The sequence below is a fragment of the Tachysurus fulvidraco genome, chromosome 5 (genome assembly GCF_022655615.1).
Source record: "Tachysurus fulvidraco isolate hzauxx_2018 chromosome 5, HZAU_PFXX_2.0, whole genome shotgun sequence".
Taxonomy (NCBI): Eukaryota; Metazoa; Chordata; class Actinopteri; order Siluriformes; family Bagridae; genus Tachysurus; species Tachysurus fulvidraco.
The window spans coordinates 1,808,051-1,836,048 of record NC_062522.1 but is presented as its reverse complement, the minus strand read 5'-3'; the positions used below and the strand labels follow the sequence as shown (position 1 = coordinate 1,836,048).

At 41.2% G+C, this 27,998-nt stretch overlaps 1 protein-coding gene and 1 pseudogene across 1 annotated transcript in view; one reads left to right on the top strand and one right to left on the bottom strand.

Annotated features, from left to right (window-relative positions):
- LOC113662744 (zinc finger protein 271-like) overlaps positions 1 to 27,998 on the top strand; it is a 208,692-nt gene that overhangs the window by 137,805 nt on the left and 42,889 nt on the right. The gene's annotated exons all lie outside the window — the stretch shown is intronic.
- On the bottom strand, positions 21,646 to 21,764 carry LOC125141313 (annotated as a pseudogene).

Here is a 27,998-nt window from a genome sequence, read left to right as displayed (position 1 = left end):
ATGAAAACATTCTTAAGGTCTATTTCTGAAGTGGTCTTACTGCTAGCCAAAAATGACTAAGCAGAAACAAGGATGGAACTGTTACAGTGGCATTAATAATGCCAAGCGGGGAGTGTTCTGCCTCTGATAGAGGCTGTGTGTAATTTGTGATGGATATTTGAATTTATATTTCTTTTTTTTTTCTTTTGTGGTTGTTTGATGTTCGATGTGCTTTTCGTGTTCTATTCACCTTTGCCTGCCACTTGTCTGTAATATGTATAGGAGGACTTTTATTTTGACGTGTCTCTGCGAGTGCGGCATGTTGGGTAACCAGGTAGCAACGAGCATGGTGTAGTGTACACTGGGTGTATGTTTGTGTTGCATCCGCATTGGTCCTTCTTCAAAATGCTACAGAAGCACCGATTGTGAGTTTATCTTGAATGGTTTCTCTATTGCACATAATATTAAAGTGTATGTTTACATTAATCACTTTATGATCGGAGATGTTTGCTAGGTACCTAGAGTCGTGAGCAGAAACACCAGAGCTGTGGTTCTTCATGTCGGCTCGAATGACACCAGCCTTAGGCAGTCGGAGATCCTGAAGAGGGACTTCAACACCCTGGTGGAGACGGTTCGCAGCACAGCGCCCACGACGAGGATCATCGTGTCTGGACCACTTCCAACTTACCAGCGAGGAATTGAAAGGTTCAGTAGACTTTTCGCTTTAAATGAATGGTTACAGTCATGGTGTCAGGCTCAGAAACTACTCTTTATCGATAATTGGAATGTTTTCTGGGAGCGTCCTAGGCTATTCCGTGCTGACGGCCTGCACCCCAGCAGAGTTGGACCTCTCGGACCACATCTCCAGGGCGCTGAACACCTTCTGACTGGTAAACTACTCTTTAAATTCAAATCTTAATAGCCATCCTTCACCTCAGCACATTGACACAGAAAATGCACACATAGCTCACCCTATAGAAACTGTGTCTGTTCCCCGAGCAGTGAGATCCAAAAGTAAATACACGAGAAGTTCTCGAAATAATCTTACTGTAATTAGACCAGAAAAATGCCAAAGTAACAAACAAAAACAGTTCTTAAGGTTTGGACTTCTGAACATTAGATCTCTTGCACCCAAAGCACTTATTGTAAATGAAATGATCTTAGATAATAGCCTTACTGCACTCTGCCTCACCGAAACATGGATTAAACCAAATGAATACATCAGTCTAAACGAGTCTACACCATCAGGATATATCTATAAGCACGAACCTCATCTGACTGGTCGTGGAGGTGGTGTCGCCACTATCCTTAGTGATTACCTCACTGTTACCCAGAGAACACAGCCTAGATTTAGTTCTTTTGAAGTGCTCGTCCTTAATGTTGCACTATCGCACGTGCACACGAAGAAATCCCTGATGTCTCTTGCTCTAGCGACCGTGTACAGACCCCCAGGGCCCTACACAGTTTTTCTTAGAGAATTCACAGATTTTCTCTCAGACCTATTAGTTAACTTTGACAAAGCATTAATTGTAGGAGACTTTAACATTCATGTTGACGACACAAACGACGCTTTAGGACTCACATTTATGGACTTACTAAACTCACTTGGGCTCAAACAAAACATCACTAGTGCAACTCATCGACGTAACCACACACTAGATTTAATAATATCACACAGAATAGAAGTCACTGATATAGATATCATACCCCAAAGTGATGACATCACAGACCATTACCTCATAATGTACACACTACCTATAGAACAGACTAACTGTGTCTCACGACGTTATCGACTCGGTAGAACCATTATTTCGACCACCAAAGACAGATTCACAAATAACCTGCCTGATCTGTCTGGACTTCTTAATGTACCCTCAAACTCAAACGACCTAGATGCAATGACTAACAGCATAGACGCTATATTCACTAGCACATTAGACACTGTTGCCCCAGTCAGATTACAGAAGGTTAGAGATAAAACACTTGCACCATGGTATAATAGTCATACTCACACACTCAAGAGGGAGACCCGTAACCTCGAACGGAAATAGAGAAAAAATAAATTAGAGGTGTTTAGAATTGCATATAAGGACAGTATGTCCAGCTACAGACAGGCTCTAAAAGCTGCTAGGGCTGAGCACCTGAGCAAACTCATAGAAAATAACCAGAACAATCCCAGGTTTTTATTTAGCACAGTGGCTAGTTTAACAAAAAATCAGAAATCTGAACACACTATTCCATCACATTTCAGTAGTGAGGACTTGAATGAGATTCTTCACTGATAAAATCGAAAGTATCAGGAATAAAATAGGTGACGCTCAACATATGAGAGCAACCAGTGACACAATCTCACCTAAGGCTTTACACAGCTTTACAAGTACAGGACAGGAAGAGTTAGATAAACTTATTACTACAGCTAAATCAACAACATGTTCACTAGACCCCATCCCAACTAAACTACTGAAAGAAGTGTTACATAAAGCTGGTGAGCCTCTTCTTAATATCATTAACTCCTCGTTATCTTTAGGTTACGTCCCGAAGTCTTTTAAGTTGGCAGTTATTAGGCCACTCATCAAAAAACCTAACTTAGACCCTAATGAACTATCAAATTACAGACCTATCTCACACCTCCCGTTTATGTCTAAAATACTTGAAAAGGTTGTGTCTGTTCAACTGAGCTCCTTCTTACAGGAGAACAACATCCTTGAAGAGTTTCAGTCAGGTTTCAGGCCCCATCATAGCACAGAAACTGCACTTGTTAAAGTTACAAACGACTTGTTCTTAGCTTCGGACCAAGACTGTATGTCACTATTAGTTCTACTTGACCTTAGTGCTGCATTCGACACTATAGATCACAACATTCTTCTAGATCGCTTACAATATTACACAGGTATTCATGGTCAGGCTTTAAGCTGGTTTAGATCCTACCTGTCTGACCGATACCATTTTGTAGAGTTAAATGGTGAATTCTCCAGTTTACTACCCGTTAATTATGGGGTCCCTCAAGGATCAGTTCTAGGACCTCTGCTTTTCTCTATATACATGCTTCCATTAGGGAACATTATTAGAAGACATGGGATTAGTTTCCATTGTTATGCTGATGACACACAGTTATATATCTCATCAAAACCAGATGAAATAGCCACAGTGTCCAACTTAACTCAGTGTCTTAGAGAGATAAAAGACTGGATGAGCTGCAACTTTCTATTGTTAAACTCCGATAAGACAGAAATACTACTCATAGGTCCAAAAACCAGTGCACATAAACTCTCACAACTTAACTCCCATTTAGAGGGATGTACTGTTACTAGTAGCTCGACAGTGAAAGACCTCAGTGTTATATTAGACAGTAACTTGTCTTTTAAAAATCATATCGCCCATACTACCAAAACAGCCTTCTTCCACCTTAGAAACATTGCCAAGCTGAGAAACATCCTGTCTGTATCTGATGCTGAGAAGCTAGTTCATGCGTTCATGACCTCTAGACTGGACTATTGTAATGCATTACTAGGTGGTTGTCCTGCATCTTTAATAAATAGGTTACAGTTAGTCCAAAATGCAGCTGCCAGAGTTCTCACTAGGACAAGAAAGTATGACCATATAACCCCAATTTTATCATCTCTACACTGGCTACCTGTTAAGTATAGAATTGACTACAAACTGCTGCTACTTACGTACAAGGCTTAATGGTTTATGGCTTAATGGTTTAGCTCCCATGTATCTAACGAGTCTTCTAACACGTTACAATCCTTCATGCTCTCTGAGATCACAAAACTCAGGGCTTCTGGTAGTTCCCAGAATATCTAAGTCTACTAAAGGTGGTAGAGCATTTTCTTATTTAGCTCCCAAACTTTGGAATAGTCTTCCTGATAGTGTTCGGGGCACAGACACACTTTCCCAGTTTAAATGTAGATTAAAAACTCATCTCTTTAGTCAGGCGTACACATAATACATCCCATAATATCATGCACCAGTACATCAGACCAGCACATTTTTATGAACAGCAGATATGTTAATCCCTTTCCACTGCTTCTCTCTTTGTACCCATCCCGAGGCATCCAGACACTGTACCAGCTCCCAACGTCCTCTGTGGGACGAAGCCTTTGGACATCCACTGAGCCGAGGCCGACTTTAAGAATCCTGAGACATCTCCAGTTAGACTCTGTGGTACTCAGGAGATCAGAAGTCCTTGAACCTCACACCAATACCACATTTAACTGACTGTATATTACAATCACACCCCCAGTGTCACCCATATGAGGATGGGTTCCCCCTTGAGTCCGGTTCCTCTCAAGGTTTCTTCCTTTACCAATTTAAGGCAGTTTTTCCTTGCCACTGCTGCCTGAGTCATCTCAGACTTGCTCATAGGGGAATAAATACATACACACTGTGAACTATATACATCTAATAATAATCTAGAATTTTTATTCTGTTAATTCTTATTTCTTTTATTATTCGTTAATTCCTTTATCATTAATTATGTTTACCTTCTGCTCTGTGTTTATGTTCTGTAAAGCTGCTGCTTTGAGACAATGTCTATTGTAAAAAGCGCTATACAAATAAACTTGAATTGAATTGAATTGCTGATTTGTGCTGGCGTGCTGCATTGGCAACTCATTTAATTTGAGATATCTGTTGTGTAGATTTTGTTCGCTACACTGTTGAGTATAATGCTATTTTGCATATAATATATATATATTATATAATATATATTTTATATATAATAAGTTTATTTCTTTCATTTATTTGCAGTTTTACTCGGTTCATTGACCTGTGAGTTTGCCTGTAACTACAAATTATCATTAAAGGAGCAAGGCGCTCATTTCCTGGCTCTTGAACAGAGTTTGGCTTGCTGTTTATTTATATTAACGCTTGATAGCAAAACATATAAAGAGAACAGTACAATGCTCAAACTTCTCTTCTTTTCTTCCTACATTTCTCTCTCTCCACACGTCTATCAGGTTGTTTTCACTCATTAGATCCTTTAGTTCTTTTCTCTCTGTATCTGATTTAATAACCATCCCATCTGCCATATGGAGTTTACTTAAAACATTCACCGCAAGTCCCATCATTATTATTTCTTTATGCTTCTTTAAAATTCTTTTTAAAATAATAAATAATTCTAAATAATTCTATCTGCTGGCTCATGTACATTTACTAAACTGTCAAAAAGGAGCACTAAAACTTCACTGTGTAGAGGCAAATTCTAGTGTTTCAGCGCTCTTATTTGTACCCCAGGTGTGTGTGTGTGTGTGTGTGTGTGTGTGTGTGTGTGTGTGTGTGTGTGTGTGTGTGTGTGTTCATGCATCCTCCCTGGTCACTGAAGATGTCTCCCTTTGAGTTATCACCTTAGCAATGCCACATTCCATTTTCAGTTCTTATCGAGCACCAAATGCACATGTGAACTATCTGACATGCTTAGGTGAAATGCTTGATAATGTCTCTGATGTAAATTGTGAACTTTACTTGCTTGGAGATATAAACATTGATTGGAATGATGACAGATGCACAAAGAAAAATAAATTAGTTTCCTATATAAGTGTCTGCAATTTACATCAAATAGTTAATGTGCCAACAAGAATCTTTAGCAACAAGGTGGGCATTACAACAGCAACATGACCACATTTACACTAATGTACCAGAACTGTGTACTGACATTGTGTCAACACTAGTAGGATTCAGTGATCATAATCTCATTGCTGTTAACAAGAAAGCTAAAGTCCCTAAAGCTATTTTTGGTACTTATAAAAGGTTTTATAAAGTGTCTGTTATTGAAAGGATTGTGGGAGAAGTAAAAAATGTCGATTGGAAAGATGTGTACAGTGGCCACAACCCAGGAGCTTCCTTGGATGTTTTTATGAGTATGCTTTTGAGCATTGTTGATAAATATGCACCGATAAAAAATATGGTAATAAAAACACATACTGCAAGGTGGATTGATTCAACATTGAAAAATATGATGGCGCAAAATGATTAGGCTAAACAAGTGGCTGTGAAAACAAGATTATTAGAAGACAGATTAAAATATTGTAAATTAAGGAACCAAGTTGCTAAAATGAATAAAAGGAAAAAGAAAGAGTATTACAAAAACAGAATTGACAAGTGTTAAACATGATGGCAAAAAGCTTTGGCATATCTTAAATGAAATTATGGGTAGAAATAGAAATGCATCCCTTTCTTTTGTAGAGTCTGATGGAGGTTTTATAACAGAATCTAAAGATATTGCAGACTATTTTATTAAGTATTTCATAAATAAAGTTAGTAATTTAAGAAAAGGTTTTGGAACACAAGACTTTAATTACTGTGAACTGATCAAAAATGAAATCATGGCTAATAAAATGTGTAACTTTAATTGTGTGCAAACTGCAGAAGTGATGGCACTGTTCAAGTCAAGTCAAGTCAAGAAGCTTTTATTGTCATTACAACCATATATATGTGACTGTGTTGATCTTGATGGAAATAAATTCAGCAGGAAATCAGGTGGATGGTCACTCAAGGTTTCTCTTTTATTTGCCTGGAGAAAACACACACGGCCAAAAAGGCTGGTTAGAGGCACTGCATCACCGTTGCATGAATAATCAGCAGCAAACCATCGCGAAACTGCTCAATATATCATACAGTGGACACAATTATTAATAAAACATACATTAAAGAAAATGGAAAATAATGTAATAAAACTATAAACTCAAGTGACCAATATTTTACATATTTTGTGTAAATTATATACAGGGAGGAAAGAACGCACATATCTAAAATGGCGCAGATACACGCTCAGCATGTGTGAGGGCCTAAAGCACGTGTGGTGATCGCGAACACACAATTCAGATAACAATTCATACACAACATGACAAAAACACATACCTGGAGAAAACACACACGGCCAAAAAGGCTGGTTAGAGGCACTGCATCACCGTTGCATGAATAATCTTAAAATAAACAGAGTTCGGAGTTCACAGGCATGTTAATACACACACTTCTCATTTCATCATCACAAATAATGCATATCTGACTCGAATTACAGAGCTACGAGATGACAGACAAAAGCGGTAAACTTGTGTGTAATATAAAAGTTCAGCTTTGCACTTGAAAACAGTCCAAACTTAGTTATTAAGACGGAGCAATGATCAAGGCAGCTTACCAGCAGCAAACCATCGCGAAACTGCTGGAGAATACACAGCTCCGCCCCTCAACACAACGTACGTGCGTACAAGAGATGCAACAGCCAATGGTGAGTTTTCCCAATTTGTGCATGAATTTAACTAATATTATTTAAACCCTGTTACATATAGCTGTTGCAGTACACAGTGAAATGAGACAACATTTCTCCAGGATCAAGGTGCTACATAAAACAAAGACAGGGCTAAGGACATGTAAGTAGTCTTAGCCACATAAAGTGCAACTGTGCAACCTGGTGCAAACAGTGCAGGACAAGACAAACAAGACAGTGCAGGACAAAAGACAGTGCAGGACAAAGTTACAAGACAATACAAAAAGTACAAAAAATGCAATACACAAAAGACAATAAACAGTAACAGAAACAGCGCCGACCGACCAGTGTAAATACTGAAATGTGTTCAATGTTCAATATAATGTGTATATAATGTTCAAACAATATTTCATGCAGTAACATTAGAATGAACACAGTTTCTTAGCAGCAGGTCCTTTGGATAATATGTAGAGTTGTGAAAAAAACAGCAAATGACTGAAATATTGTATGGTATGTGCGTAATGGCTGAGATATTGTACAAAGGCTCTTCCAATATATGGTAGTCCAGGCACATAACTTGGACAGCCTTGTATTGAATAAAACAGCAGAATAGATTGCTGATCCGTTGTGTCATATATTTAATCAGTGTATAGCGAGTGGGATTTATGCCACTCTGTGGAAGGAAGGGAAAATTATTCCATTGATAAAAGACAATATACTCTCTTATAATGGGCAGAACTGTAGACCTATAAGTATGTTTGCCTGCACTCAGTAAAGTTATGGAAAGGATTATTCCTACACAAATTATTAATTATTTCCAGAAAAATAATCTGATGACTATGTTTCAGCATGCATATAGAAAGGCACATTCTACATGTACAGCTCTCACACAGATGACCGATGGATGGATGGCTTAAAAGTATGGATAATTCTGAAGTAGTTGGAGTGGTCTTTAGTGCCGCTTTTTATGTAATAGACCACAATATTTTAATTGAGAAATTGAAGAGCTATGGCTTCACTCCTTCTGCTGTTGCATTGATGAAAAGTTATCTTTCCCACAGAACTCAGCGGTTTTTTATAATGGTTCTTTATCTAATTATAAAGCTTTAGCATGCGGTTTACCACAAGGAAGTTGTTTGGGTCCTCTTTTGTTTTCTGTTTTTATTAATGATTTGACTTTAACTGTTAAAAAAAAAAAAAGAACAAAAAAGTGCTGGGCAACGATTAAATATTTGAATCACGATTAATCGCATGATTTTTCTGTGATTAATCGTGATTAATCGCAGCATGCGCAAAATTCAATAATGAAATCAAAAGTAGTGTATTGTGTAATTCTATTCTTTCAAACTACTGCTGTATGAACAAAAGTGCAATAACCTTTGGTTTGTCAAAACTTTAAACAAATAAAGTGCTTTTTTTTACAGCAGTTAAAAGTTAGTGGCAGTTAACACTTCTTGTAAATCTTAAACATTAAACATTAACTTAAACATTAAACTTAAACATTAATGTAATCAAATTAAATATAACATTAACGTATAAATAAAACATTAAAACAATAATAAAAAAACATTAACGTTTTTATTTATTTTGTAAAAAAAAAAATATCATTGGTTGAGACGCGTGATGACGCTCATCCCAAGCAGTCAGTAGCCTACTGATATACATCCGACCCCTCCTGTGACCCAGTCTATTTATGTGTATTCAAACGCAGTGAGCAACGGACTTTCAAAATAAAAAGTACGTTAAAGTGCAATAAACTAATTGTTGGCGTTAATTAATTAATGCGTTAACGCGATAAAAGCACGTTAACTTGCCCAGCCCTAATATATATATATATATATGTGTGTGTGTGTGTGTGTAATGTGTATATGTGTATATTTATCAATTATGATGATTGAAATGTTGTTATTGTTGTAATGTAATTTTTTTTTAAGAGTTGACCCCAGGAAGACTAGCTGATTGTGCAGACTTTCAGCTAATGGGATCCATATAAATAAACAAATCAACAAAATCAACAAAAATAAACCTGCACACACACACCCCTAAAGTTCCCCTCTTTCTAGCATGTACAAATGTAACAGTTAGAATAAGGGCCTCTTTTTCTTTCTCCCTAGTCTTTCACACAGAATTTACTGTAAAAGCACATAACAATTATATTGTAATAGAAAAATGTTGTGAATAACAAAAATGAACATTCTGTACCAATACATACACACACCTGAAATTATGAACAGCAAAGATAACAAAAGGGACTGAACTGTTTTCCAAACTGCACACTACAGTAAGCATAAAATATAAGAACTTGCAGGTGTATGGAAAATAACAGTGTGACCATTGCCCTGCCTCTGCAATGACAAGATTAGAGGATGACAAGATCAGTGGAAGATGCCACATGCACACATAATTATGAACCATTGGTCCAGCATCTTGTATAAATAGAGAACCAGCTCAACTCACTCTTTTCAGACTTAGGTCAGGACAGACTGACTTCACACTTGCAAGTGTATTGAATAAATACAGGTAAGTTTGATATTCCACAGGACTCTGCATTCTTCTCTGCAACTTAGGAAAAGTTCACTTGAACTATTATATCTGATTAATAGAATAGAATTTCCTAGACATTTTCTGGGGGCTCAAGTTGTTATCAACCTCCTGTCTGACCCAAAGGACAGTGGGACTCAGAGTGGGACTGGGACGACGCTACTATCCTATAGGTAAAAAGAACTTTGCAGAGAGAAAGAACGAGCAGACTCCAGAGAGGTTTTCAAGCAAAGATTATATATATATATATATATATCAATTATCAATATAAAACTGAGATAAAGTCACGGGCCAAACTGAATATTTATTGAATATATATATTATATATATATATATATATATATATATATATATATATATATATATATATTTTTTTTTTTTTTTTTCAATAAATATTCAGTTTGGCCCGTGACTTTATCTCAGTTTTATATTTTGGCCCACTGTGAATTTGAGTTTGACAACCCTGGTCTATAACATTACCAGATAAGCTTATGATAAACTTATAATGGATAAACAACTCATATATGATTATATGATTATCTATCTTTCTCTAGAAGCCGGGCTAACCAAGTAATCACTATTAGCATGTTGCCTGGCCTGGGCCAGACCCTCAGTTACTTCTCAGAATTTGTTGTCATGAGGATGCTCTTGGACGGTTAACCCTGTCCCAAGGCAGATGATCAAGATGAGGAGGATGACAACCATACTGGTCACTGGTTGTGTGTCCTGTACTCAGCTAGAGGTGGTCGTTTCTCTACAGCCTTTCCTGTCACCTCCTGCAGCTTTAATGATGTCCGAAGAACCAGCACAGAAGGGTCCGTCTGGTCACTGCTGAGCGTTGTGGAGTGATGATGGGAGAAGCCAGGAGATTGAAAGCACCTTCTAGAAACTCATGGAAGGGATGTCTGTATCTCTGTAACATAAAGAAAATGGTATCACACAGAGTACACTTTTATACATTCACAGTGGAGTCGACCCCTGGAGTACATCTCTCAACCCTGGTAGCATGGATCCACGTGGAAAAAGATCAGTTAGTACACCTGTGCCCGTAGTCGCGACTATTTCCACTGGCCCATCATATTTATTTTCGCCCAGTGGTTTAGATTTTAATGATTTAATTAGGACCATATCTCCCACTTTAAATGGATGTGTCGGCTTAGAAATGACAGGTATAGTTTCTGAAATTTGTTCATAATGTTTTGAATCAGGGCAGCGGAATACTCGGCGATGTGCACATCAAGATTAGTTGTACCTATAGCTGGTTTACCCTTCTTCCAGGGTGTGGGAAACGGACGACCAAAAATAATTTTGTGTAGAGATAAATGGACATCTTTTTCATGTCTGATAGAACAGCGGGTAACAAATCAACCCAATTTTTGCTACCCGTCGCCTGCATAGCTTTAGTCAACTTTCTTAATTGTACGATTAGTTCTTTCCACTATTCCTGAGGATTGGGGATGATAAGGAATATAAAAGTGCCATGACAGAGACAGGTACAGTACTTACACAGATCTTGTGTTATTTTAGAAGTAAATGGGGTTCCTTTGTCTGAGTCAATAGAGTGTGGGACACCATACCTCGGCAAGATTTCCTTGGCCAGAATACGTGTAACAACCTTATAATTTTCTCGCTGACAGGGGAAAGCCTCAACCCACCTTGAGAACTTATCTACCATCACCAAGAGATATTTAAAAGGCCCCTGTGGTGGCATATGTGTAAAATCAATTTTAAAAAAGTCATTCAAAAAATGGTGCAGTTGGTATTGGAAGATTTTCATGTTTAGCTGTGCTTTTACTAGGATTATTTTGAGCACAGGTCAAACATCTAGATAGGATTAAGTCTGTTGTACCTTTTAAATTAGCTACACAAAAGAGTTTATTCATATCTTCCCATAATATCTTCCCATACCCCTCTTCGGGCGTGATGTATAACACTGAAACTCGCGCACAACCTGCACCAGTGAAGAGTGGGAAATAAGTTTCTCCTCTGCAAAGCAAAAACCACGTGTTTGCCAAATTCGTCAGAAATCATGAGCAACACCAAAAGCATAACGTGATTCAGTGTAAATTGTTACATCCTTACCCTCAGAGAGATAGAGCAAAAAAAAATCAGCTGCCTGAGCAGACATAAAAGGTAAAGAATCAGGCAGGTATGTTGTAAAGAAACAACATCAGGCAGAGCACACACAGAAAGTGACCATCATGTGGCTTTGAACAAGAGCCATCAACAAATAGCAAAATCGCCTGTATTTAATGGAGTGGAATCTAAATCAGGGCGAATGCTAGTAGAGTGAATATTTTCAGCACAGCAATCATGTGGAGTTTCGTGCAAGTGTGGCATCCTGAGTTCTAAATAGACATGCAAGAGCGTGACCTAACGTATCTAATGAGGAGGTGGCTTTAATTTCTAGATTACTGGTTGAACATGCCCCTCCTTGAAACGCCACCTTATTGTGGTGGAGGGGTTTGCGTGCCTGAATGATCCTAGGAGCTATGTTGTCTGGGGCTTTCTGTCCCTGGTAGGGTCTCCCAAGGCAAACAGGTCCTAGGTGACAGGCCAGACAAAGAGCGGTTCAAAAACCCTTATGAAGAAAATTATAACAAGGTCCGTGACGTCGCCCGGTAAGGCGCAACCGGGGCCCCACCCTGGAGCCAGGCCCGGGGTTGGGGCTCGCATGCGAGCGCCTGGTGGCCGGGTCTTACCCCACAGAGCCTGGCCGGGCTCAGCCCGAAAGAGTAACGTGGGGCCGATCTCCTGTGGGCCCACCACCTGCAGGAGACACGGTAAGGGGCTGGTGCAATGTGGATTGGGTGGCAGTCGAAGGCGGGAGCCTCGGCGACCCAATCTCCGGACACGGAATCTGACTCTAGGGACATGGAATGTCACCTCGCTGGGGGGGAAGGAGCCTGAGCTGGTGCGGGAGGTTGAGAGATACTGACTAGAGATAGTTGGGCTCGCCTCCACGCACAGCTTGGGCTCTGGAACCCAACTCCTCGAGAGAGGCTGGACTCTCTACTACTCTGGAGTTGCCCAAGGTGAGAGGCGGCGGGCTGGTGTGGGCTTGCTCATAGCCCCCCAGCTCAGCAGCCATGTGTTGGAGTTCACCCCGGTGAACGAGAGGGTCGTTTCCCTGCGCCTTCGGGTCGGGGAGAGGTCTCTCACTGTTATTTGTGCTTATGGGCCAAATGGCAGTGTAGAGTACCCAACCTTCTTGGCTTCTCTGGGAGGGGTGCTAGAAAGTGCCCCGACTGGGGACTCCGTCGTTCTATTGGGGGACTTCAACGCTCACGTGGGCAGCGACAGTGACACCTGGAGGGGCATGATTGGGAGGAACGGCCCCCCGAACTGAACCCGAGTGGTGTTCTGTTATTGGACTTCTGTGCTAGTCACAGTTTGTCCATAACAAACACCATGTTCAAGCATAAGGGTGTCCATCAGTACACATGGCACCAGGACACCCTAGGTCGGAAGTCGATGATCGACTTTGTGGTTGTTTCATCAGACCTCCGGCCGTATGTCTTGGACACTCGGGTAAAGAGAGGGGCGGAGCTGTCAACTAATCACCACCTGGTGGTGAGTTGGGTCCGATGGCAGGGGAGGAAGTTGGACAGACTTGGCAGACCCAAACGTACTGTGAGGGTCCGTTGGGAACGTTTGGCAGAGTCTCCTGTCAGAAAGATCTTCAACTCTCACCTCCGGCAGAGCTTCAACCAGATCCCGAGGGAGGTTGGAGACATTGAGTCCGAGTGGGCCATGTTCTCAACCTCCATTGTTGATGCAGCCGCACGGAGCTGTGGCCGTAAGGTCTCCGGTGCCTGTTGTGGCGGCAATCCCCGAACCCGGTGGTGGACCCCGGAAGTAAGGGATGCCGTCAAGCTGAAGAAGGAGTCCTATCGAGCCTGGTTGGCTCGGGGGACTCCGGAGGCAGCTGATAGTTACCGGAGGGCCAAGCGAGCTTCAGCCCGGGTGATTGCAGAGGCAAAAACTCGGGTCTGGGAGGAGTTCGGTGAGGCCATGGAGAAGGACTATCAGTTGGCCTCGAAGAAATTCTGGCAAACCTTCCGGCGTCTCAGGAGGGGGAAGCAGTGCCCTGCTCACACTGTTTACAGTGGGAGTGGGAATCTGCTGACTTCGACGGGTGACATCCTCGGACGGTGGAAGGAGTACTTCGAGGATCTCCTCAACCCCACCAACATGTCTTCCATTGAGGAAGCAGAGGCGGAGGGCTCGGTTGTGGACTCGTTGATCCCCAAGCTGAGGTCACTGAGGTAGTTGAGAAGCTCCTCAGTGGCAAGGCACCGGGGGTGGATGAGATCCGCCCTGAGTACCTTAAGTCTCTGGATATTGTGGGGCTGTTTTGGCTGACACGCCTCTGCAACATCGCGTGGCGGTTGGGGACAGTGCCTCTGGACTGGCAGACTGGGGTGGTGGTCCCTCTGTTTAAGAAGGGGGACCGGAGGGTGTGTTCCAACTATAGGGGGATCACACTCCTCAGCCTCACCGGAAAAGTCTATGCCAGGGTACTGGAGAGGAGAATTTGGCCGATAGTCGAACCTTGGATTCAGGAGGAACAATGCGGGTTTCGTCCTGGTCGTGGAACACTGGACCATCTCTATACCCTCACCAGGTTGCTGGAGGGTTCATGGGAGTTTGCCCAACAAGTCCACATGTGTTTTGTGGATCTGGAGAAGGCATTTGACTGTGTCCCTCGTGATGACCTGTGGGGGGTGCTCTGGGAGTATGGCGTCCGGGGCCCTCTGTTAAGGGCTGTCTGGTCCCTATATGACTGGAGCAGGAGTTTGGTTCGCATTGCCAGATGTAAGTCAGACTTGTTCCCGGTGCATGTTGGACTCCTCCAGGGCTGCCCTTTGTCACCGGTCCTGTTCATTATTTATATCGGCAGGATTTCTAGGCGCAGTCGGGGGCCGGAAGGAGTCAGGCTTGGGGACCACAGGATTTCGTCTCTGCTTTTTGCAGATGATGTTGTCCTGTTGGCTTCTGAAATCAGGACCTTCAGCATGCACTGGGACGGTTTGCAGCCGAGTTTGAATCGGCGGGGATGAGAATCAGCACCTCCAAGTCCGAGGCCATGGTTCTCAGCCGGAAAAGGGTGGCTTGCCCTCTTCAGGTTGGTGGAGAGTTCCTGCCTCAAGTGGAGGAGTTTAAGTATCTTGGGGTCCTGTTCACGAGTGAGGGAAGGATGGAGCGGGAGATCGACAGGCGGATCGATGTATCTTCTGCAGTGATGCGGTCGATATACCGATCTGTTGTGGTGAAGAAAGAGCTGAGCCGCAAGGTGAAGCTCTCTATTTACCAGTCGATCTACGTTCCTACCCTCACCTATGGCCATGAGCTTTGGGTCATGACCGAAAGGACAAGATCCCGGATACAGGCGGCCAAAATGAGTTTCCTCCGCAGGGTGGCTGGGCGCACCCTAAGAGATAGGGTGAGGAGCTCGGTCACTCTCCACATTGAGAGGGGTCAGCTGAGGTGGCTCGGGCATCTGTTTTGGATGCCTCCTAGATGCCTCCCTGGGGAGGTGTTCCGGGCATGTCCAACCGGGAGGAGGACCCGGGGAAGACCTAGGACACGCTGGAGCGACTATGTCTCTCGGCTGGCCTGGGAACGCCTCGGTATTCCCCCAGAAGAGCTGGAGGAAGTGTCTGGGGAGAGGGAAGTCTGGGCATCCCTGCGACCCGGCCCCGGATAAGCAGTAGAAAATGGATGGATGGATGGATGGATGGTTGAACATAAGATAGATTCATAACCTGACCTCCTTTGGGCCATCATGTGTTGAGTTTGTAAGTTCTGAAGGACCTGTTTTACCTGATGTGACTCTTTCGCATAGTTCGGGAGCCCCAGAGCAGGAGCAGAACATAGAGCTGTCCGCAGAGCCTCATACGCTTCGAGCATTTCAGGACTCCACGTTAGCAGACGTTACATTGGGTCCCTGTGGGAGATTGCGGACCGGAGGCATTTGTCATAGTAAGATCAGTCAGGTATCCATTGACGGCAGTAGTTTATCAGCCCCAGGAAAGCCATGAGAGCGTATTTTGTGTCAGGACGCCGTTTGTTGAGGATTACCTGTATATGGTCTTGAGAGAGTTTTTTTCTGCCTTGTGAGAGTTCAAACCCCAGATACCTCACCATGGGCAGACAGAACTGCAACTTGGGTTTTGAAACCTTAAATCCTTTTGAAGCTAGATGGCGCAGGAGGCAGAGGGAGGCTTGTTCACAGAGTTTTTCAGAGACTGCAGAGACTAAGAGGTCATCTGCATACTGTAAGACAACAGAACCAGTGGGGAGAACAAGATCACATAATGCATCCCTTACAACGGCAGAAAACACTGCCGGAGAATCAATATACCCTTGTTGTAGGCATGTCCATGTATACTGCCGCCCCCTGTGTGTGAAAGCATAGAGAGGCTGCGTCTGCTCTTCAACAGTAACACTGAAAATGGCAGAACATAAGTCAATAACAGAAAAGAAAGTATGTTCACATGGAATTGAGGTGAGAATTGAGGCACAACAGGTGCCACAGGGATGGTGTCATTTATTTTCCGCAAATCTTGTGTGAAGTGCAAGGAACCATCTGGTTTAGGGACCTGATTGACAGGAGTGTTGTATGAACTTACACATGGTTTGACTACCCCCTGTTGTAGAAGAGATTGTAAAACTCCATCCACGCCCTGCAATTTAGCTGCAGACAAAGGATATTGTTTAACAAACACAGGGTCTAAATGTTTTAACTTAGCCTCATAGGTTGTACACTGCACGAGCCCCACGTCATTCTTATGATCAGCCCACAATGAGGACGGTAGAGTGTCTAGTAATGCAAAAGGTGGGGATGGTGATTTCTGTGTGGTAGAGGGAAAACAGTCATTAAACGCCATATCAGATAAATGTGACAGTGGAGCAGACTCAGGAACAGAAACGACAAGTTTAGAGCCAGAAAAGCTAATAGAAACGTGTAGCCTGCTCATGAGATCCCTCCCCAAAAAGATTAAAAGGACACTCTGACATATAAACAAATAAGTGATGTAAAAAAATGTTAGGATCATGTGACGAGGAGGGCTGGAGTAAAAGGTGTTTCTTTTGTGACCCCTTCTATTTCCACAGAGCTAACGGATCCACCTGAGAGAGGACCCTCATATTGCTTCCCCATTACTGACATTGTAGCTCCTGTATCAAAGAGGAAAGAATATACTGTGCCACTTACACATAAATCAAGAAAAGGCATTTCATTTACCTGATGTAATTCATATGTACAATGTAGCATGGTTGGGGTCGCGCTCTGTGGGCCCTATGAGTGATAAGGATTTGCCTGCATCCCAGTGAAAGGGTGGGGTGCAGTCTGGGGTGGTTGGGGAGGTGGTGCTGGAAGGAGACCTACGGGAACATCCCCCATCTCTCCAAGTCTTCTCCTACAATCATTAATCCAATGCCCATTCCTACCACAATAAAAACAGGCGACGGGGCTTCAGGAGTATGAATTACTTCCTCCTCTTCTCCGGCCTCTCCCTCGGCCCCTCCCTCGGGCCGAGTCACCATTATATACATTGCCTTCAGCCGCATACTACTTTTCTACTTTCTAAAATACCATCACCTTCCATGGTGCGCACTCTCTCTCCTAGAGTTTTAACTGTCATATTGCTACGATCTGTGAGCTGATATTTAAGAACCTTTTGCACCTCAAATCTACAATTATGCATGAAGGTTGCGAGGAACAAAGGATTAGAGATTTAGGTTTAATTTGAGGTTCAAACATCGCCAGAGATTTGAATACATTTTTCTTTTTTCTTTTTTTTGAGTTTGGAATAGAGTGCTATTTATCCCAGATCAGTTTAATTTCTAGCCATTTCTTATAACTGTCTGTTATGTACTGATAATCCCAATCAGGATACCTGAAGCCGTCATAAATTTGAATGTAAGCATATGCCAAATAGTTTCCTCGTGGTCTGGCTTAGGATATTTTGTTCCTGAATTACCCATGTCCAATTATAGGTACAACCAATATTATTACACACAGACAACACAACACAATTGACACAACATAATCAACACAACACAATCAACACAACACAATTGGAGACCAGCGACCGAGACAGAGAGGGCGATCAAATAAATTTATAGCCTCTAACATTAGAGACATTGCGCACGCTATTTCACTGGTTCAATAACCAGTGACGAATTCCCTTACACATCGTGCATACATTCTATACACAGATATGGATATCAGCACAGTAGTGCCTACACTTTGAACGGTATGACTAGATACCAATCAGCACTTGCCTGCCCTTCTGATATCCCCCAATATAAATACCAGTACACGAGGTTAGTGCCTACACTTTAACTGGTATGACAAGATACCAAATCAGCACTTACCCGAATACTGGTATCCCGGACGAGCCCCCAAAGAACTGTAAGGAATTCTCATCCGTCGCTTGGACAGGTTAACCCTCTTTCATCTGCTGCCTGGGCAGGATAACCTAAAATTCAGCCTCTCGTTCCTCTGCTCGGTTTCTGTTCTCCACAAGGCCTTGGGGAAGTCTCAATGAAACACACACGCATCAGTCTTTCAAAGAGAAGTTCCAAAGTTTATTAGGAAAAGCAGGAATATATAGTCGTACAAGAAGAGGGAGGGTGTAGTGGGTGTGTGTGTTGGTATGTGTGTGTGCATCTGTGTTTAGGTGACCTCTCAGCTACCCCAATGAAGTAATATCTTATCTGTGAAGTGAACCTATACTTCCCTTAGTTCTCATGGTTGGTAACATAAAGAATGATTATGGCAGGGCCATCTGTGGTAAGGCTAATTATGGTAGGGACAAGAGTGTGTCTGTGTCTGTCTCTCTCTCTGTGTGTGTGTGTGTGTGTGTGTGTGTGTGTGTGTGTGTGTGTGTGTGTGTGTGTGTGTGTGTGTGTTTGTGTGTGTGTGAGAGAGAGACAAAGAACAATGTGCTCTTTACAGACAGTCTATAACATTACCAGAAAATATTGTTTTATACAATTATTCTCACATAAATTAATAAATAAATAAATGATCAAAATTTCCTAAAGCCAGAAGCTATAGCAGGTACAAAACTGGTGTTCATCTCCCTGTTAAAAGCTGGAGTTATTGTACCATGTGCGAACCCTATTTTTCCAGTTAAGGAAATAAGCCTGTCAAATTTGAAATTTCTTCAACAAGAAGTGAAGTTCCTATGACATTTAATTTCTGCAGAAGGTAAAGGACTCCAGTCAAGTGGAATAGAGGCAATTCAGAAAATTCCATAACCGGTTACAAAAAGAAAAAAAAAAGTTAGTCTTTTTAGGCATGTGTTTATACTGTAGGATATTTATACCCAATTATGCTGTTTTAAGGGTACCACTGAGTGCAACTGCTCATGGACAAGGCCTACAAGCACATAGCAAAAGGGACTGAGAATGCAAAAGCTGCATTTGAACGACTGAAACAGACATTACAGAGGACACCCACAGGCATCCCTGACCCAATGAAACTATTTACACAAACTGTTGACGAAAAAGGGGGATGCATGACATCAGATTTGCTCCAAGAGCATGGGGGCATACTCAGACCAGTAGCATATTTTTCAGCTAAACTGGATCCAGTGGCAGCAGGTCTGCTCAATTAACTCTGTTGGTACCACATGCAGTGTTGCAACTGCTTTTATAACAAAAAACAGCACATATTATGGCTGCAGGATGGTTGAGAACATTATACTTTTAGAAATGTCAAAAGTCAAGTTGAACGATGTACAACTCTTAACCCTGCCACACTTCTTCCACCGAGCATAATGCGGAGCCTTATGATTGTGTGAGTGTGATTAATGAAGTTTCTTGCCCAAAGACTTTACAGGAGGCACTGCTGACCAATCATGATCTGGAATTATTTGTGGAAGGATCAGCATCCAGGAACTCAGAAACAGGTCAAAACTGTGTGGGGTTTGCAGTAGTTACCCGAAACGAAATTTTACTTTCAGGTAAACTCCCAACTCATTACTCAGCACAGGGAGCAGAACTTACTACCTTTATAGAAGCCTGCAAATTGTCAGAGGGTAAGACTGTGACTGTGCATACTGACAGCAGGTACGCCTTTGGCGTTTTACATGATTCTGGCACATTGTGGAAACATAGGCGGGTTATAACTTCCTTGGGCAAACCCATCATGCACCATGGCCTTACAGCTGACCTCTTGGGGGCAATCCTACTTTCAAAAGTAATTGCAATATGTATTATGTGTAATAATGATCCTATTCCATAGGAGGTGGAAAATCTGATGAAGTAGAAAAGGCAGCAACAAAGCTACCCTGTTTTCTTCTATCCTAAATCTCACTGAATTACAGGGTATGAGTGATTCAATTCAATTCAAGTTTATTTGTATAGCGCTTTTTACAATAGACATTGTCTCAAAGCAGCTTTACAGAACATAAACATAGAGCAGAAGGTAAACATAATTAATGATAAAGGAAATAACGAATAATAAAAGAAATAAGAGGAGAGGAGAAACAATGCTGGAGGAAGGTGGGAAGTGTCCAAAGGCAAGGTGTTTGGTTGTAAAAGAACAGGAGAAGGGCAAGTTCGAGAGTAAGCTGAAACCTGGTAAGTGGATTTTGGTCAAGGACTTCCGGAGGAAAAGCGTCCAGCGTCGTCTCATCCACATAACAAATTCTGGAAATTCACCAACTGCACGGCCAGGCAACATACTATTGAGTCATGTTACATCTGTAATGTGTTCCCAATGTCTACTACAACAACCACCCTGTTACCTCGAAATGATACTTTTGAAAACACCCTTATGGCTATGGCTCAGGTCTGCATCTCAGAAATGTGCATGTCAGGCAACACGACAGAGATGGAATGTGGAAATCAACATATGAGACACCTGAAAAGAACTGCGACCAGATGGTGTGAGAACAACACAGACAAGCCCACATGAATAAATGCACAACGCATTGCTAAGAACAGATGGACACAGAATCAAATGCTTACGTGGAGGGATTTAAGGCCCTCCAGGGACCCAACCACCAGTATACAATCTGTGTTGAAGCAGAGGGAAGTACGTCCCTAGGAAATCTGACAAGAAAGAGCTGTAACAAAACCTACAAAGCATGCGAAGCAGGGAAGAAGAATGCAACCACATGTTCCTTGATTCACCCATGCGAAAATGTGGAAACAGGACTGGTATTGGGTGTGTGGGAAAGTTTTGGCTGCAGCATTCCCACAAAATGGCATGACACAAATGTGGAATCAACTAGAAGAAGACCCATTTTCTGTTTGTCATCACTGTTTTAGCTAATGCTTGCTTAAGAAGCCCTATTGAAACCACATTTTAGCACGAGCATGCATGAGTAAGTCTAATATAAGTGTATTATTTAGATCAGTAATTGCAGTAATGCTTATCCTTAGCAATTTTTATGTCCAATTTTGTGATTCAAAAGGGTGGAAATGTAATAGAAAAATGTCAAAAATGACAAAATTAGCGGATGACAAGATCAGTGGAAGATGCCACACACACATAATAATGACCCTTTGAATGAATCTTGTGTAAATAGAGAACCTGCAATCCATCACACCTGCAAGTGAATAAATAAGTCTGATATTCCACAGGACTCTGCTGCATTCTTCTCTGCAACTTAGGAAAAGTTCACTTGAACTATTATTTCTGATTAATAGAATAGTATTTCCTCGATAAGATAAAAACACTGATGATATTTAAAATTTCCTCTACACCAGCCTCTAGACTGCTTTAATCTGTTGTCAGGTCGTTTTCAAAAAAAAGAAAAAGGAAAAAGATAAAACAAAACTAAGAAAAAACAAAGTGAAATGGAGGACAGCTTCACTCTCCTGACTGCTGCCACTGAATAATAAAATGATATTACAGAATTCAAACAGTAAAGTAAATGAATGCCTTTGTCAAAAGCTTACAGCACCTGGTATTCCCAGGCAGTCGCACATCCAAGTACTAACCAGGCCCTACTCTGCTTAGCTTCCGAGATCAGACAAGATCAAGCATTCACAGGTTGGTTTGGCTGCAACAAAACAGTTAATCAGCTTAATCAGTTAGACATGTAATTTTCTATTAAATAATCACAGTCTATAATTGATTTCATAGGACTTTTGTATAAAATAAGTAGTGTGTGTTGTCAATATTGAGATCCAGTGTGTATCACAATGACAAAAAGTCTAAAACAAATTAACATCCCAAAATAACCTGTTAAAATGTCCAGCAATGTTTACAGTGTTAAAAGTCTTGTAAAATATTTGCTATTCTTCTGCATGAAGTGTTTTCTGTAGTGTGGGTTGTATCATTTTTAGAATAAAGAAATCTTTATACACTGTTTATACATACTATTCCATATTCCTGATAACCAGTACAATAAAGTACAATAAAGGCTCGGCTCAATCCTCATAGCAGTGTTTAACAATATACCAACATTCTTTTGTTGGAACCTTTCTGTGTGTCTGTCAATCCTGGTCCTATTAAATATACCAAGTCCTTGAATCCTGAACTGATTACTCTGTGAAATCTAACCCTAGACTGGCACTTAACTCTGTACATCTGTGTACCTCATTTCATGTTCAACCGCAGGGTTTCTGTGGATCTGAAGTCTTTCCCAGGAATACTGGACATGTGACAAGAATCCACCATGGATGAGATTATATCAATCACAACGAAGTATATTATAGTAGATAAATAAACCTTGTGTTGTCTCTCTGGCTGCTCGGGATGTAACTGAACATTAATACATCATTTGGATTAACCCTGTAAAACCCAAATATTGAAAAAAATAAGCAATTTTTTTTTACCTCTCATATATTATTTTACGAGGCCTCTGACGTAGAAATGAAAGATTTTAAATTTTTTTTACCTTTTAGTAAGTTTTTTGGGAAATGTAATATTGCAATGTTGGGCTCTGCTAGGAGCAGAATTTCTGTATTTGTACTCACTTTGTCTGAACAGATATACAGAGCATTTAAGCATTCATTTGCAGGGTTGATTGCTTACTTTGCCCCATAACAGTATATATCATAAGTAATAATCACACAAGAATCATATTTTATATGAATAAGCATTTATTAATATAAATATTGGAAAAATATATTTAAAAAACTTTTTCTTCTGTCACTTTCAGTGTGGTTTGAAGTTTGTGATTAATTGCAGTGAAAGTCCCTAAGACAATTCTTTTCTACTGAGAAGCGCAGGAGAACTTTGCACTTGCTACACAATGTGTTTGTGTATCCATTATTGCAGTAAACTGAAAGAATAGACTAACTGAAAGAGAGATCTAAGTAATATCCAGCAAAGTATTATCAGCTCAATGCAAATGCCAATCAAAATTCAACTACTACATTCAAACAATACTCTCTGGATGGCCTATTATGCTCTCTACTTATCATAGTAAAAGGAACACATGCATCCCCCCATATCACAGGTTCATATTCAAGACCATTTACACCTGTCCCTGAACAATGCAACAGGCATCATCCCAAAAAATCCAGAACTTTCAGAGCCTGCTTTTCTATCTCCTAATGCTATAAACTCCTACTTGGGCAACACTCATAAAAAATCTCAGGATGATTTAGACGTTAAATAACAAACAAAAAACTACAAAGATACAAAGGTCTGTCTGTCAGGAAGTTGGAGATCCATTGACACAGCTACAGGCTCCTCCCAGTCCCAGGGTTTAGTTCACATCTCAGCACAGTGTGTAAACATTAACTTCACACAGACTGGCGTGGGTGTGTACATGGGTGAGTATGTTGTGTGTGTGTGTGTGTGGTTGCTCTAAGCCTTGCTGGTTGCTCCAGATTGTGAGGATTGTTGGCTGTGAAGCTGCTGGAGTTTAATAGTTAAAACTTCAACCACAGCTGGAAGACAGAAAGAAGACAAAAGACGTCAGAGAAATGTCTTGACACGTGTATACCAAATAAACATGGTGGCTCTAAACACGTATAAAGACATTACATCCTTTACATCCTCAATGCAGCCTGTCTGAATGTGTGTATAGATAAAAAATAATTGTACTGTTTCCATGACAACTAGCCCAAAAATGAAAGCGAGTTCATCATTAGCATAGACAAAGCTAGCTGGCTGGTATGGAGTGCAACGTCTGTACCTAAAGGTGTCACTCTGTAGTATGTAGTTATGTGGTGATGTCACAAACTCAAACTTGGGTCATATTTATAGCCCAGTGCAGGAACTCAGTTTATATTCTGCAGGAAATTAGCCAAATATATAATTGTAGTAAAAAAAACTGCACTTAAACCACAGCAGCAAACACTGTAAGATCATCTCAGATCATCTCTCTGATACTGTGTGTTATTAGTGTGATTAATATAAACATAGGGAGTGAGAAGAGGATCATATACAGTACCAGAATTACACACAGACACACACACACATACACACAGGCACAGACAGACACACACACACAGACACACAGTCATACACGCACAGACACACACAGACAGACAGGCACACAGTCATGCACACACACAGACACACACAGACAGGCACACAGTCATGCACACACACACAGACACACACATACAGACACACACAGGCAGACACAGACATAGACACTAACACACTCACAGACACACACAGTCATACACAAAAATACACACACAGGCACACACAGACACACACACACAGGCACACACAGACATAGACACTAACACACACATACACACATGCACAGACATACACACTCACAGTCATACACAAAAATACACACTCATAGACATACGCACACACACACACACACACACACACACACACACACACACACACACACACAGTATGTGTTGTTGTGAGCCAGTGGCGTGCACGGGATGTTATCAGACACTGGCATGTAAGGGATGGAGTTGCAGGACTCTACCTATGCCCTGATACTGGTTCTCTTAATACTGGTTCTCAGCAAATAAATAATAAGAAATATAAAGCTACACCACAACCAATTATTAACTTATCCGTCAGTAAACAGACGGACATAGATAATACAAAGACAAGGAAAAATAGGGAAAGAAAAGTGAAACGTAAGGTGAATAAACAGGAAAATTGATGTAAAAAGTAATCTGTATGCACAGTGTTTTATAGTCAAATTACACGGCGAGAGAATGCTTCAGTTCTATATAATCATAGCCTGGAAGTTAACTGCAACCATATGACCATATATAGAAGTGTTAACATTGAATAGAGAAAAAAAGACATTAGTAGTACACACAGAGTCGCTGGCAAGATATGTTTGGGAAATTGAGAAATGTTTGTGAGACAAGATGGTGGCCGTCTAAAAGGCACAAAGCCGACCAAACCCGACAGCCAAATCCAACTGGCAACAGTAATTATACAGAATGTATAAAAGCTCGCCTTTAATCCCATTGTGTGTGCATTCTAGTGTAAACAGCCATATTGCATGTTATACTCTGTTTGCATCATAGAACAAACACAAGTTTACACTTGGAGAGTGTTTCTTAGTTTATTATAATCTTTGCATCATAACTCTTACTTATTCTTATACTGTTTAATTATTTGAAGGAGTTTTTATTTGTAATTTTCTTTTATTTTACATATATTACACACATCTATATGTATTACACTACTTTTAATAAAAACAAGGCCTCTTATTGTGAGGATCCTGAAAAGAGAAGAAGGTCTAAGTCTGACTCCTTCATTTAAAGATTCAAACAATAGATTAGGTAAAAGAACCTGAAGAGGATCATTTGTTAGAAGACCGAGGGGACTTCGAAGGACACCTGCGTTCAAGGTGAGACCAACTTTGATAGTTGATCTTGTGTTTTCAAAACTTACCCGTGCAAACTAAGACACATCCTTTAGTGGGAGAGTGGAAGGGTTTCCTAAGCAAACCCTTTGTTACGACCCAGAGTTACGTCTAGGGAGTTCTCGGAGTCAGCAACTAGTGATGACCAATGTGGATGTGAATGGATGGAATAGACTAACTGGTTCAGTGTGATAATTACTTTAAATTGCTGACAACAGTAATGACATGGGCGGACACAATGCTGAGGTTTTTCTTTACTGTACAAAGTGGCAATTGTATTTACAATAATATACACATATATACAAATGGTTTGTGCTTCTACAAAAGGCGGGACTGGAAATTCGGCGGCACCAAAGAAAAGAAACAAACAGAAATTCAAAACCCGCTTACCTAACACTGCTTTATATTAGTCACGCTCATCTACAAACAAAAGTGAAACCAAAATCCTAACTACGCTATACTTCCCTCACTAACTAGAATACAGGGGGAGGAACCGGCCCTTACCTGAGGTCTCTAGACATGGAAGTATACTACGTGGTGAACAATGTATGAGCGCGCTCCTTCTTACCTCATACCAGCCCCGTACGTAGAACAATATTAAACACCACGAACATAAATCGCACAGCAAAATACACAGCAGATCACTTTAACAATTCTCCAATAACTCTCCAACAACTAGCCAACAACTCGCCAACCAACCACCCAACAATGAGTTGCTACGACGTTCGCGCTTTTATGGTTATTGACTGTATTGGGTACACCGCATCGCGCTCACGCAGCCAATCCGCTGTAACACACACAATTAAAACACAGCGGCAAAATATGTGCCTTGGCACATAACACGCCCCTACAAAAAAAAGAAAAATCCTCAAAACACAGTAGTAGATTTTTCTCTTTTTAAACTCTAGTAAGAGCATCTGCAATTTTATTTTCAACACCTTTTTTATGTTTCATCTCCAGGTTATATTCTTGAATTACAAGAAACCATCTCATGAGCCGTTGATTGTGGTTATACATTCAGGACAAAAACACAAGCGGATTATGATCAGTATATACCACTACAGGCAAGATACTTGAGCCAACATATACCTCAAAGTGCTGTAGGGCCAACAGTAAAGCTAAAGCTTCTCGCTCAATCGTGGAATACTTTACTTGGTGTTTATTTAACTTTCGCGAAAAGTAGCAAACCAGATGGTTTACTCCCTTCGCATCCTCCTGTAACAACACTGCTCCGATTCCCACACCACTTGCATCAACCTCCAGTTTAAAAGGCCTAGCGTAATCAGGGGCAACTAGAACAGGAGCAGAACACAACAAAGCTTTCACATTTTTAAAAGCAATTTGACAATTAGGAGACCACTTGAATGTAGTAGTTGGACTTAGTAAGGACGTTAAGGGCTCAGCAACTGAAGAAAAGTTTTTACAAAACCCTCTGTAATAACCAACCATTCCTAAAAATCGGCGTAATTCCCGTCGAGTTGTGGGAACTGGAAAGTCAAGAATGGCCTTAACTTTAGCCTCCAATGGAGAATCATTTCCGTGGCCAACCCTCATAACCAAGATAAACCACAGTGGCTTGTGCAAACTCACATTTTGCCAAGTATACCGTTAACCCGGCTTCTTTTAGTCTAGTAAAGACAGCACGAAGGAATTCCAAATGACCAGTCGCAGGAGTGTATGACCAAATCATCTAAATAGGCAACACAGTTTGACATATCAGCAAGTACAATGTTAACCAGTCTCTGAAAAGTAGCAGGTGAATTTTTCAGCCCAAACGGAATTACTGTATATTGTAAAAACGCATCTGGAGTGACGAAAGCAGATAGTTCTGAAGCTCTCGGAGTCAGTGGAACCTGCCAATATCCCTTAAGAAGATCTAATTTTGTGACAAAAGTGGCTTTACCTACAGTATCAATGCAATCATCAATTCATGGTAACGGAAATGAGTCAGTGACGGTTACGGCATTGAGTTTTCTGTAATCCGTACAAAGTCTAACAGTGCCATCTGGTTTTGGCACCAACACACGAGGTGAGCTCCACGGACTACAACTCGGAATTGGCAACCCATTTTTCAAGTATTCCACCTCTTTACGCATGATTTCATGTTTTGCCACATTCACTCGATAGGGATGCTGCTTTAACGGAACATCCTTTGTTACTTTAATATCATGCTGTAAGACTGACGTCTGTGTGGGTACATCACCAAATATTGAGGAAATTCCTTAATTAAAGCTACGATACCTTTACGCTGAGGGTCAGGTAAATGAGCAACCAACGAAAGAGTGTCTGACTCAAGAGTTTCTAAAAGCTGGGAATTTATCAGCCTCGCACCTGTGTGGATGATCGACTCATCACGGGCCTGTCAGAGTCTGAAGACTCAGCAACAGACACTACTGCTACTGTAGCTGTCTTTTCCCCTAGAGCAAGTTCTGGAATGCTATCCACAGGCACTTCGCGATCTAGAAATAGCTTCAACATATTTATGTAAC